Source organism: Panthera pardus, unplaced genomic scaffold (genome assembly GCF_024362965.1).
Source record: "Panthera pardus isolate Hobbes unplaced genomic scaffold, ASM2436296v1 HiC_scaffold_18, whole genome shotgun sequence".
Lineage (NCBI taxonomy): Eukaryota > Metazoa > Chordata > Mammalia > Carnivora > Felidae > Panthera > Panthera pardus.
The window spans coordinates 27004950-27019571 of record NW_026526743.1 but is presented as its reverse complement, the minus strand read 5'-3'; the positions used below and the strand labels follow the sequence as shown (position 1 = coordinate 27019571).

The 14622-nt window shown below is 43.3% G+C and overlaps 1 long non-coding RNA gene across 1 annotated transcript in view; it reads right to left on the bottom strand.

Annotated features, from left to right (window-relative positions):
* The window catches only part of LOC109270967 (uncharacterized), a 33665-nt gene extending 29230 nt beyond the window's left edge, over positions 1 to 4435 (bottom strand). The window contains exon 1 of the long non-coding RNA XR_002081769.2: positions 4237 to 4435. This is a non-coding gene — a long non-coding RNA (uncharacterized LOC109270967). The remainder of the gene's footprint in view (positions 1 to 4236) is intronic.
* Between the last annotated feature and the right edge of the window lie 10187 nt (positions 4436 to 14622).

Here is a 14622-nt window from a genome sequence, read left to right as displayed (position 1 = left end):
AAGATCAAGATCACACAGGTAGTAAGTAGAAGATTTAGGACTTGAACTAAGGTCTTCAGACTTCAAGGTCTATTTTTTTTTCTGTTTTCTCTATAGCATTTAACATGTCGGTAGCTTTATTCATTTGTTTATTCAAAAATAATTTACTGAGGTGATCTGGGCTGTCCCGCACAGAACACAGGCTGGGTCCTCCCTCTAATCCACTCTACCCAGATATCTTCCCTCATTCCTTTGCTTTGCTTAGCCAAACTCTGGCAATCCTTTAGGCCAAATTCAAGTCATTCCTCCTCCATGAAGCCTTCGCTGACTCCTTCAACCCACAGAATGCTGGACTTGGAAGTAACTTCAGACCAACACTTTCATTTTATCTTAGGGAAGCTATGGTCTCCAAAAGGAACACAGTATGTCACACAGAAGGTCCCTTTTATGCTGAGTACACTCTACGTGCCTAGCCCAGATCCCATTGTTGGGACAGACACATCCAACTCTTGACTGCTGGGAATCCCAGCTTCTGCAGACTCCTGGTGTACCCTTTTGGGGATCATCCTCAACTGCAGAGAACTGCCTCACCCAGGGTTAAGCCTGTTCCATGTCCAGTGACTGGCTGATGCAGTGGTACAAAGGCACCTCCTTGCCTCTAATTGGACAACTCTGAAGCATCACCCTACTCCAGAGGTCCCTATAGGACCAGCTTTACCCCTGCCCCCTCCTGTTTCCCTCACCTCCTTATAGGTATTATCTCCTAAGAACACTGCCCAAAGATCCTTCCACACACATTTCTCCAACTTTTTAGGGGCCCAGTCTCTTAAAGACACAATTATTATTACTAATATAAATAAGAATGGTAATAAGTTACTGAGCAATACTGTAAAAAAAAGCTAACATTTGTTGAGTGCCAGGACCTCTATTTCTTCCTCACATAAACGTAAAAGAAAGGTTTTATTATTATACTCATTTACCAGATAGAGAGGTGAAAGTTTTTGTTATGTTTTTCACATCTTATAAGTAAAAGGTGGGGTTGGGATTCTTATTCAGGGCTTCAAGTTCTGGAGCCAAGCTCTTAACCACCTCACTGTCACTTGGTGATTATTCTATATACACATCACCTTTCTTAGCTGTAAGATCTTTGAAGACACATATCAGGTGAAGACTGTGTCACCAGGCAGACAGTAGGTACTCAATAAATGCTGGTTGGTAAGTGTCCATTGATGGATGAATGGATAAAGAAGTTGTAGTGTTTATATACAATAGAATATAATACTCAGCTGTAAGGAAGAAGGAAATCCTGCCATTTGCAACAATGCGGATGGAACTTAAGGGCATTTTGCTAAATGAAATAAGTCAGACAGAGAAACACAAAGACTGTATAATCTCACTTATATATTAGATGTAAAAAAGGAAAAAAAAAAACAAAGCCATAGAAAAGGTGATCAAATTTGTGGTTACCAAAGGCAGGAGTTGCAGGGAGAAAGAATAAGAGGAATGTGGTGTAAAAGAACAAACTTCTAGTTATAAGATAAATAAGTATGAGGAGGTCATGTACAACACAACAACTATAGTTATCACAGCTGTATGGTATATATGAAAATTGTTAGGAGAGTAAATCCTAAGAGCCCTCATCACAAGGAATATTTTTTCTTCTTCTTGCTTTTTCTTTTTATTATGTCTATTTGAGGTGATGGATGTTAACTAAATGTATGGTGGTAATAATTTAAAAACATATGTAAGTCAAACCATTGTGCTGTACACCTTAAGCTTATACACTGATGTATGTTAATTATATCTCAATAAAACTGGAAAAAATTAAAATTAAAACATTAAAAAACATTTTTAAATGCTGGTCAGCTAAATGGCTGGTAGGTTGCTTTGTGAACATGCCAAAATCAGGTCAGTAGCACAATGTGCAGGGACAGTCTTCAGGACTTCAAAATTATGGCTGAGGGTTCCCGCTCTTACACCTGCCTCTCTGCTATTTACTTGCAGACATTTAAAGGTCAGGGTGGTAATGTTCAGCCATGAACTTTTCACTTCTACCAGGATCATAGGCATTAAAGAAGCAGGTGTGTGTGTGCGCATGTGTGTGTGCATGTGTGTATGTGTGATCACGCATGTGTGATGGGGGCAGCTGGCTCTGAGTGAGGCAGCTGCTATCACACCCTCTTCTGGGTTTACTCCAGAGTGTCTGTTCTCTCCAAGCAGGTTTGGCAGGACTACAGTGTATTTGGGAATCTTCTGTCAAGGGAGCTAGCTGCTTTGGGTCTCTGTGGGAACTCTAAATCCATGTCTGCTACATCACCAGGTCTCTGAGCTCCGATAGCCATTAGCTGCCTATAAGCCATCCAATCTGACAGCGAATTTTGATCTTTCTTTAAACCACTTAATTAATTATTTCAGGCAAGTCTTAACTTCATAACTAGACCAAACTCCCTCTAGCAGGCGGCAGTGACTTCATTGTCTACACATCATCTACCCAGCCTCCAGCTGGGTGCTGGACACATGAGAGCTGCTCAAGGGAAAGTTGAGGACTGAGGAAGGAGTCAGATGCCTACATCCCCAGGGCAGCTCACAAGACCCAGCCCTGGCAATGGCCCCATGATCCTGCCTCGGGACCATGGCATGGGGTGGTGAAGGGAAAGAGGGAACACAGGAGAAAGGCTACTCCTCAGGAGCATTCTCTATTAGTGGTGAATTTGTAACAAATTTAAGGTATGGGGTTGTCATGACTAATTGTTAAGAATGTGACAAAAAGACATGAGAGGAAGCAACATGAACATCATAGTCTGGCCCATCAGATATGTCAATGTCCTGCCTCTTAGCCCTCCAGAGCATTTGCATCACAGCACTAGAGTCTGAACTCCTCACTCTGGTCTAAAAAGGTGGGGTTTCCAGTCCTTTACATGTTACCTACCTCTCATTCCAAAAATAAAACACTTTGAAAAAAGAAATAAAAATGAGAAAACTCAAAATCAGGTAGTGGAGACAGACTAGTAATCATACATTAGTGAATAACAGTAAATGCAATGATAAAATGTTGATGTAGCTTTTTGGGCTCTTGAAGAAGTGTACCTAGCTTGGGTGGAAAGGTCAGGACAAACTTATTGGAGGAAGAGATATCTTGATTGACTCTTAAAAGAAGAGTAGAATTGAGGGCTGCTGTCTTCCACATCATTTAGCTGTCCAAAAAGAAGATCCAGAAAAAGAGTTTATAGGTCTATTGTGGCCTCTTGGGACACTTAAAGGCTGATGCCATATGCTCACAGCAGAAGTGGCACATCCCCATATACCCCACGGGTGTTTAGTTATAAGGGGAAATAGTAGGACAGTTACAAAGCTAGTCCAAGCTGGGTGCAGTTAAAAGGGGCATTTGCAGAAATCATTTCTTAATTAACATCATGGCCTTCCTGCCCATTTCAGATCTCCAGCGATGTACAAAGCTGGGTAAGGCCTCCCAGGCTTTGATTCCTCAAGTTTATCTTTTAAGCCCCTCATTTCTGTTGGGTGAGATGAAATCTCTAAATTCCAACTTCACAGAGACCCACCAATCCCCTCCCCACCCCCATTCCTTAGCAACCTCTCAGAATGAGTGTTCTTTTAAAAGAGACAAGGTCCTTGCTGACATCTCTCTTTAGAGAGCTCCATCAAAATCCTGCATTTGCCCAGTGTCCTTTCCTTGGCCACTGGTAACCAAGGAAACAAGATACTATGGTAACACTGGGAGGAGAGAAAGGGAGGCATCCAGAGTTCTTGCTCACTCTCTCTCCTCTCTCCTGGAATCAAGGCAGTTACCAGGGCAGAGAGAACATCTGTTCTCAGCTTCCTGGGAGAGAGCACCAGGACACCCACATTGGTGGCTTAATAGCTGACACTCAGAGCTTCCCATTCCCCAACTTGAAGACTGGTGCCCCAGGGCCCCCCAAAACAATGTGCTTTCCCAGGACTGAGGCTCAGCCCTCTCTAGAACTTATAATGCGTAAAATACCAGATGTAAGGGATGCATAAATGTTTATTCAAGTGAGTGAGCAAAATAGAGATCGGGATCATGTATAAGCAAAGCCCTAAACATATTTGAAATTATGATGTATGACAAAATTACCAAGTGTTTGCACAATTTTTAACAGTGTTGGATTTATCTCTTGATTTCACCCTGCTTTTCTGCCTCCTTGTTCAGTGCCTCCCACCCCACCGACTCTATCTCTGCTTCTCAGATGCCCTATCCCTGTATTTTTCTCTGGTTACCTGCCTCTCCCTCTGAGGCTGCAGTCCTGCTTCTTTCTGTCTCACTCTCCCTCCTCCTTCCTTCTGACCTGCAGTTCACTTGTCACTCTCAGGATGGAGTGGCTTACAGAGAAAGATGCCCTGTGTTCTGGTGCCGGCTGAGCCCCTGCCAGTCCACTCTGTATAGAACGCTGTGTTCACTCTCGGACCTCACCATAGACAGGCCTTATGTGGGGCACCTTGGGGTGAGGCTTGAAGGAGGCCCAAACATTACAAACTGTGATATGTGCAATGATGTCATAATCCCAGTGCAGTCCTCAGGAGCAATAGAGAAACCTACCTTTTTGCCTCCAATCCTTTGCTGATTGAATCTTATTTTACAACCTTAAGAATTCTCCATAGAATTTTAAAATCTTTTCTTCTGATTCCTATGTTAAATCCTGCTCCACAGGAACTGCTTTTCTAATTTTTCAGCATTGACTCCCTTCCTTAGAACAGTGTGGTGTCTGAACTGCTTTGATCACACACCCCTATCGATCAAAATATTTCAAACGTGTACCTCCTAGTATAAGTGCACGTATGTATTTATAAAGCACATGCATGTACTACTGTACTAATATTTTGTGCATGATAAATATACACCAAAAGGGGAATTTGAAAGGAAGTAAAAAAAATAAAAGGAAGTGATATATCTAAAAGGAAGTAATATGTTATATCTTCTTGGGCCACCCTAAGGGACTGTCTGTACACCCCATGTTGCCTACTCAGTCCCTTTTGATAACTGAGAACCCTGCTTTGCCTCTTATGTCAGTGATTTAGGGTTCCCAGAGAACCTAGGGAAGATTGTTGAAGGACCAGAACATGATAGAATTTCTTTGTCAGGGAGGGTATTCATTTCCTGAGGCTGCTGTGACAAAGGACCACAGACTGGGCAGCTATAACAACAGAAATGCTTTGTTTCATGGTTTTGGAGCCTGGAAGTCTGAGGTCAAGGTGTTGGAAGGTTTGATTTCCTCTGATGGCTGAGATGTATAACCTGTTACATGCCTCTTTCCCAGCTTCTGGTGGTTTGTGGGCCAGTTTTGGCATTCCCTGACTTGTGGGTGCATCACCCTGAGCTCTGCCTCCCATCCTCACATGGCATTCTCTCTGGGTACATGCCTGTCTCTATGTCCAAATCTTCCTTTTTTATAAGGATGCAGGTATACTGGAGGAGAGCCTACTTTAATGATCTCCTCTTAACTTCATGATCCTGACTTACGTCTAATTTCCAAATAAGCTTACTGTTGTAGAATAGATTATGTCCTTCTGAAAATCTGCATGTTGAACCCCTAACTCCCAATGTGACTGTATTGAAGATATGGACTTTAAATAAGTAAGGTTAAGCGAGGCTATGATTAGTTGGACACTCGTCCAGTATGACGGGTGTCCTCACAAGAAGAGGAAGAGACGCCAAGAGTGCAGATACAGAGGAAAGGCTATGTGAGGACACAGTGAGAAGGTGGTCACCTGCAAGCTAAAGAGAGAAGCCTCAGAAGGAACCAGTCCTGCTAACCCCTTGATCTTGGACTTGTAGCCTCCAGAAACATGAGGATAAATTCCTCTTGTTTAGTCCTGCCAGTCTGTGCTATTTCATTGCATCAGCCCTAGCAGACTAACACAGGCACAGTGAGGAGGGGGACACAATTTAATCCATGACAAGGGGCTAATGGTAAATTGGATAACAAGCCAGGGCCTTTACACTGAGTTGTGGGCATGAAGCTTCTCCAGGGTGGGCAAGTTGGGACAGCCATGAGAAGCAGGAAAGAGTACTCTTTGCCAAGCTGCCTTCTACCAGTGGGCAGGATGGCCTATATCTGAGAGTTGAGATCACCAGGCTGCAGGTATACTCATGGGCATGGGGCTCTGGTCAGCCACTACTTCTGCAAAAGTCTCCATTCACCAAAGCAGCCTCATGCTATCTTCTATTCTGAGGTTCCCAACACAGTAGCTGTTATTTGTAGAAGAGACTGTGCTCTGAAAATCTATAGTGTCTGCATTTGAAACAGCGACACAGCCCGGCTGCTCCTAAAGGAACAAGGACACACCCTCCCAACTCCTGATTGAAAGGAAGCCAGATCGTGGTGTTTGTTTCCTAAACAAGAATTGAACGTTTGTCACTTGTGCTATTTAATTATGACCCAAGAGGTTTGCTAACATGCACATTCTGTCTGCGGTGCCTGTTTAATTTTGGTATTAAAGACACGGTCTCTATTAGTTACCAAGTAACAAGTGTTTAAACCTCAATAAATAACATTTTTAATAATAAGGTTCTGAAATGCATAGATCACATCTCCCTGTTCATTCTCTAAGAAAAACATTTTAATTATCTATTGACACATATTGCACATGGAACAACCTTCTTTTTAAAAGATAAATGGGTTTATAGGCGAGTCGGGTTAATTAAAAGCCAGTGGAGTATTACAAGTGTATTTACGGGGGAATATTCACTGTAGGAGAGGAATGGTTCCTACACAGTTGTCAGAATTCTGTAAATGTATTGTTTAATAACCACTCGGCCTTAATTATAGTGAGATGGTGAGAGTTTAAATATAAGCTAAGTGTGCATCCCAGTTATCTCTTCTAAATGGCTTCTCCTCCGTGTCATAGATTCTCCAGGTCAGGCCACGCTGAGGCACGAGCTGATGACCTGGGTAATTGCTGACCGGAAACTTCCCAGGACCACAGACCTGTCATGAACAAGTGCCCACTGTGATCCTGGACACCAAGAGGAAAGGTTCAGATTCAATCCCAAGGCGAGACCAGTTCTGAGAAAGGCCTAGAAGTTGAAGTGCAACGTCCTTATCATGCTACTCAAGGGTTTTCACCTTTGAGATGCTACCAGCTTTTCACCCCCCACACCACTCACCTCTAACCCTAAACTCCAGAGTGTGTCTTACCAGCTCCATTTCCCCCTGCCACAGAGAACAGCTGTTCTCTCAGCTTGATCCCATGGGAAGGATGAACAGTCTGATCTACAGTGATAACACAGCATGAACAAGAAAAACACTTTGTTGGCAAGGGAATTAAAAGAAAAAGTGAATTACTGGGACCTTATGAAGATAAAAAGCTTCTGCACAGCAAAGGAAACAACCAACAAAACTAAAAGGCAACCAACGGAATGGGAAAAGATATTTGCAAATGACACATCGGACAAAGGGCTAGTATCCAAAATCTATAAAGAGCTCATCAAACTCCACACCCGAAAAACAAATAACCCAGTGAAGAAATGGGCAGAAAACATGAATAGACACTTCTCTAAAGAAGACATCCGGATGGCCAACAGGCACATGAAAAGATGTTCAACGTCGCTCCTTATCAGGGAAATACAAATCAAAACCACACTCAGATACCACCTCACGCCAGTCAGAGTGGCCAAAATGAAGAAATCAGGAGACTATAGATGCTGGAGAGGATGTGGAGAAACAGGAACCCTCTTACACTGTTGGTGGGAATGCAAATTGGTGCAGCCGCTCTGGAAAGCAGTGTGGAGGTTCCTCAGAAAATTAAAAATAGACCTACCCTATGACCCAGCAATAGCACTGCTAGGAATTTATCCAAGGGATACAGGAGTACTGATGCATAGGGGCACCTGTACCCCAATGTTTATAGTGGCACTCTCAACAATAGCCAAATTATGGAAAGAGCCTAAATGTCCATCAACTGATGAATGGATAAAGAAATTGTGGTTTATATACACAATGGAATACTACGTGGCAATGAGAAAAAATGAAATATGGCCTTTTGTAGCAACATGGATGGAACTGGAGAGTGTGATGCTAAGTGAAATAAGCCATACAGAGAAAGACAGATACCATATGGTTTCACTCTTATGTGGATCCTGAGAAACATAACAGAAACCCATGGGGGAGGGGAAGGAAAAAAAAAAAAAGAAAAAAAAAGAGGTTAGAGTGGGAGAGAGCCAAAGCATTAGAGACTGTTAAAAACTGAGAACAAACTGAGGGTTGATGGGGGGGGTGGGAGGGAGGGCAGGGTGGGAGGGAGGGCAGGGTGGGTGATGGGTATTGAGGAGGGCACCTTTTGGGATGAGCACTGGGTGTTGTATGGAAACCAATTTGACAGTAAATTTCATATATTAAAAAATAAAAAAAATAAAAAAAAAGAAAAACACTTTGTTGTTCAAGTCATGAAGATTGGGGACTGTTTGTTATTCCAGCATAACATACCCCATTCTGACTCATACACTTCCCTTCACCAATCCCAGAGTCTGGCCTGGAGAAGACACTCTCCAAATGCTTGACAGTGAATAAATATATGAGTCTTCCAATAAATCTTCCCTTTCTTCTCTGGAGTATTATCTGATTATCTGATCCTGGAGAATCACCTCCAGACTTCTGAGGGACTTTAAGGATCTCTCCCTGTGTGGTGTGAGCATGAAGAGCCAGCCCTGAGCTGAGAAGCTTGAATTCTGGATCATACTCATAACCTACTGAAATGCAATGATCCAGGGGTGCCTGGGTGGCTTAGTCACTTGAGTATCTGACTCTTGATTTTGGCTCAGGTCATGTTCTCACAGTTTGTGGGATTGAGCTCTGCATTGGGCTCTGTGCTGACAGAGAGTGGAGACTGGTTTGGATTTTCTCTCTTTCCCTGTTTCTCTGCCCCTCCCCTGCTCGCTCTCTCTCTCTCTCTCTCTATCTCTCTCTCTCAAAATAAATAAATCAGCATTTAAAAACACACAAAAAAAATAAAATAAAATGTACCAATTCATGGTTATTACTATAAGCAAATTGGCAATTATGAAGGGTTTGGGGAAAAAATTACAGGAAGAAATGTACCACTGAAACAAATATCCACGTTTTTGTGCTTGTGTCTGTGTGTGTGTGCTTGTGTGTGTCTGTATGTGTGTGTGTATGTATGTATTTATGTGTGTGTGTGCATGTATGTTGGCCTTCTCATGACCCATTCTCTTGTTTCTGGTAATGGCTCTCCAATTTTTCTTTGGGGGACCAGCTCCCAACCCCACTCTCAGGTGTTGTGGTTTGGGTGGCATCAACCATACTCCAAGTTCTAGGAGTAGCTATAATGGGCCTAGGTCACAAAACAAGGTAATGATAAAGTCAGACCCAGACCAAAGTCTCCTAATCTTGGGCATGATTCACTCACTTTACATCTGTCTGGTGAACTCCTGCTGTGAGCCAGGGCTAGGTTCTGGGAATACAGCAGTGAGAAAACCAGATGAACACTCTGCTTTCAGAGGGCTCAGATACAATCCAGTGCTCTTTCTATCATGACACTGTCCCTCTTTCTCTACCTAAAAACCATCCTCCCATCCTCCCTCTGACCCATCCAGATGCCCCCTCTTCCCAAATACCTCTGCTGACTACTCCAACCATCACTGACTTTCCTCTGTATCCTGAATTCCTTCTGCCACAGAACCCAGCACATGAATAGAAGTTGGACAAGTCACCCATGGGAGTGGCCAGCTAGGGACAAGGGATACATGGCTCAGAAGAGGAGGGACTAGGAGATGACTGGCAGGATGCTCCTTCATGGCACCCCACAAATCCCACTGAAGCTGGAGCTGCCTCACTCATGGATGGCCCAGGGCAGTTGATGAACTAACCCCTTCTGACCCTAGATTGGGGAGTTTCTAGCTTGCCCCTCCAACCATTCAACCTCTGAGCTAACATCTGGCTCCCCACCTTCAGGGAAGGAAAACAGAGAGATCTAGAAGTGACAGGGCCCTAACCACTCAGTTGGAAACAAAGTCATTGGGAGCCACAGGAAGAAGGAATGGGCCCAGAAGCTGATTGCATTGCCCCTGGCAACCACACGTCCCAGCAGGTCGAGCCAATACCGCAACGCTCACTGGGATGTGGTTTCCTGAAGCTCACAAAAGAAATCTATATCATTCTCAGGAGCAACCAACCTTTCTGCAGGCAGCATGTCCCCGGCAGTCTGTGGGAAGCTTAAAGGGACACAGAAATCCAACCCAGAAAGTAGCTAAGCCTCAGTCTCTAAACTATTAGCCTAAAGGGAATATGGCATTTCATCTCTCACTGTCCCTCCCCCTCCCCCTCACCACCAACACCTCTCAGCCCCACAGCTGCAATGGCCTCCCAACTGAGATGTGATATTTGTTTTAGTCTCTCTCCTTTCTAATCCAGTCTAATAATAGTAACTGATGTTTATGGGGCACTCATTATATGCTAGACTATATACAAGATACTTTACAAGTATTAACTCATTTTATCCTCAGAAAACCCAGGCTTATGGGGTAGATATTATTAGTATCTCCATTTTTAAGCTGAAGAATCTGAAGGACAGAGCAGTTAAATAACTGGCCCAAAGTCACACACTTCATCAGAGGTAGAAGTAGGCATTCTGGCCACCATGTTATACCACCCCTCACAGAGAACCCTCCCCATAGTTCCAATGGCTAAAGGCAAGAGCTTTGGAAATAGATCAATCAAGATCAAATTTTAATTCTAGCTCTGTGTCTTGGACAAGCTACCCAGCCTCTCTGATCCTCATTTTCCTCCTCTGTCATATGGAGATGAGGACAATAGTGCATATCTTATAAGATACTTGAGGGTTCAATTAGATGATCCCAGTGCTTTCAACTCCCAGTGACCATCCTACTCTGAGTTCCAGTAACACCAAATTATCCTGTTTCCCACATGTGCTTTGTATATCTCTGTTTCCTCTGACTGGTGTGTTATTTACCCTTTGAATCTGGCCAGCTCCTTCTCACCTCTCCGGTCTCAGATAAGTGTTGTCTCCTCTAAGAAGACTTCCCAGCTTTCCCATTCTGCACTGTCTCTTTAGAGCTCTCCCATAGCCTGCACCTTCGTACCATGTTCCTTATCATACTCGACTGTAACTGTCCATGGACATGTCTTCCTCTAGGCTGGATGATCTGCAAGGGTCATGACAGTGAGCTCCTCTCATCTTGAATGCACAGTGTCTTGCAAGGTACCTGGAATAAGTCAATAAATATTTTCTGTATGAACAAACGAAAATTTCTTTTTATTGATGCTTATATTCTTGCCTTGTCCCTTCTAATAGATGGCAAGTGTCTTGAAGGCGATAGCCATGCCTTATTATTTGTCTCTGAATTCCCCACTATGCCTGGTCCATAAAAGCTGACCTAGGACTAGGGTGATCCAAGTGAGGTGTCTAGGGGCAAGATGTAAGGAGCCTTCAACTCAGGTTGGTGTAAGTGCAGGGTGGGCTCAGAAAGTTCTCCATTCATGATATGTGACATAAATTGATGGTTAGTGCAACACTTGGGTTATAAATCTCCATCTCTGTCCTCAAGGAGCTCTCAGACTCATGATGATTTATATTCATCATCAAGGACTGACAGAGCCACACCTATCAGCTTTCTTTGGGCTCCTCTCTGGGGCCACTCCCATCATCTGACACTATGACATCTGGCCACCAATGAGCGAGGCTGTGAGAGGAAAGGGTGCTCATGATGACCAAGGAAGTGTAATGGGCAACCCGTTGGGGGTGGGTTGACATCAGATAAGCAGAGAGGGAGACAAGAATATTCCAGGAAGAGAAGTGAATGAAGAAAACCAGAAGAATGCCCAGTTCATCAGAAACTCATCTGATTAGAAACCAGCCTGTACATCAATGAGCACCACCAAAGAGATAACAATAACCCCTTGCCTTTGCATAAAGTCTGTTAACTATTTTCCCATCTTTGCTTCACTTGACCTCTACAGAAGAAAAAAAACTTATAATTACTCCCATTTTAATAATGAAGGAACTAAGGCTAAGAAATCAAGTGGCTTGCTCAAGGCACACAGATAGTAAGGTTGGATTTGAGACCTTGCTTGTCTACTTGGCATTTCCCACCCTCATAACCTGGTAGTGATACCCATTGTCCAAGTATCCTACAACTTGTGTCACATTACACCTCCCATGGAGCATTAATGGGACTGGAGCTTCTTGTGACCTGGATTTGAGAGGCTTAAAGTATCTGGAATTGAAATCCTTCTCTCAAGCAACTGGAAAGAGTTCTAGGGGGACCAGGAGGAAAGTGGCTTGTTCCATTACTCTTGGCTTCTTGCCCAGTCTGGCAAATGGAATAACTAAGGCCTCCAAGGCAGTGTTTCGGCTTAAGTGAAAACAGCAATTCAAGGACTCTCTGACAAACAATGCAGCCAGCGTGTCATTGCTCTCTGATGTGTCATCCAGACCTCCATCCATTCAGCCCAGGGAGGATTGTGCCTGCTGCCTTTGCTGGTATGGATGGAAGAACAAAACAGGATGGATTAGCTAATCCCCTGCTGGTGGTGAGATGGGAGGATGAAATTCAGCTCTGTGGACTCCTTGATTCCGGGGGTCGAGAAGTTTGCAGTGTCCAGAGCCAGCCCTGCATGGCTCCCACCACTGACTGCTAGCTGAATGACCCACATGGGCTGGCGGGAGACCACAGCAGGGGAGTTTCCATTTTAACCCCATTGTTTAGCCAAATCAAGCCAAGATGCTCCTGCTCCCCACTGGAGAAGTCAGCCCAGCTTCAATAATTTCTGAGTGCTGACAGATAATTCAGAGATATTGGATATTTCACCACCTGGGGACTGCCCTTCACTACTACAGCAATCAGTTACTGCCTGCCAACCAGGGGCCATGCGGAGGCCCTGGGCCCCCTCACGCCTTTACGATCAGGCTCCAGCGTCTTGGAAAATATTGCTTGAATTTATTTATATAATCACGTTAGGAAGGCGGTGAGTTATTGTGAAGTCAGCATTCTTCCATTTTCCTTCCTGCTAATCCTTTGTTTGAGATTCTGCTCGAAGGACTCCGATTACTAATGCAATTACACGCTACCTGGTAAAGGGTAATCCAAAAAAAATTAAACCTCTTCCCATATTGTATTTTTCACTCAGAGCCACCCTTTTTCAAAACTGAGTGCTAACATAAATCAATTAGATACTGATTTTATGACTACCTGCATTTAAGAACACATGGGCTTTTGACACCACCCTTCCAAGTAGTTAAGTCATCGTAAAGGTAAATGCTGCCTCTCATTGGGAGCACCAGCCCTTCAGAAGTTTCTCAGTAAAAGCAAACACTCTGAACTGGTGCTGCTAACAACAGAACACAAGACCACCACCAACCTGAAAATCTGTATGTGTTGTATGCTGGTATCACTAAAACCAAAGTCTTCAGGCTGTCTCTTTGACATTCATAGGCCCCTAATATCATGCTCTCTCTCTCTTCAATTCATCATGGAATAAATGTGAGAATAAGTAATATGGCACTGCAGAGTCTGGAAATATTCTTCTTAAAGTGGTTCAGGAGGCATGACATTGAACCTGTGGAGAAGGATTATAATCTTAGGGCACAGAGTGATTCTGCAATAAACAATATTGCAAAAATCACCTAAATACTATTTATTGGGCTTCAAATGTCCCATCAATCCATAGACAAACCACATAGGCTTAGCTATGGTTACAGAATAAAATATAAATGTTACCCAAAATAATAATATAAAAGTAGATACAACACACCTGGGTGAGTGGAGGGGCTAGAGGGAATGGAAATCTTAGAATGTGGCCAAAGTTGCATAGATGTCCAGTAAGTGAAGGAAGTGATTTAATTATATGTGGGGAGCTGGGATAGGGAAGCCCAGTCTTTTATTATGGGAGGAAGTCAAAAAACAATGTTTAGAATGGATCAATCAAAAAACTCTGTATAATTATATTATTTAGACATATGGAAGAAACTACCAGAAGAAATAAAAATAAAAACGATTAAAGTGTTTGCTTCTATTCTCTGGTGTTAGAAGTCAAGGTAGTTACTATCCCTGGAGAAAGATGGATAGTGGCTTTTGGGGTGCTGATCATTTTCTATTTCTTGATCTGGGTGCCAGTTCCAAGAGGGTTCATTTCATGAAAAACGTTAGATACTTATAATATGTGTGATTTTTTTTCTGTTTGTAGAGTCTATTTCAACTAAAATGTTCCTTAATAAAAATGGCTGCCTCTGGGGAGCAGGACTAAGTGAAGTGAGGGGAGGGACAGTGTGTTACTCATTCTCATGATCAGCCCAGATGATGGTTCAATTATTGTTAGCTATGCAGATATTATTTGGGTAAAGATTAATTATTTTTATGCTATTTCATTCTGGGCCCTCAGATGACTTCTTACATATAAAAAGTTGCATGACCCCTAAAGGCAAAACTCTGAGCAATGTACATAAACTCCTGGGGGATGAGTATCAGCAGATTTGGGGAAGTACTTCCTAAACATCAGAGCCCCTAACAGTTTGGGTAGTGAGTTCACTGTCACTGGGGTTCTCAAGTCAAAGAGATCAAGAAGGAGCTTTCTGCAGGTGACTAGGGAGACAGCTGGGTTCTTGCTGAGACTCTGTAGCTCTGGGACACCT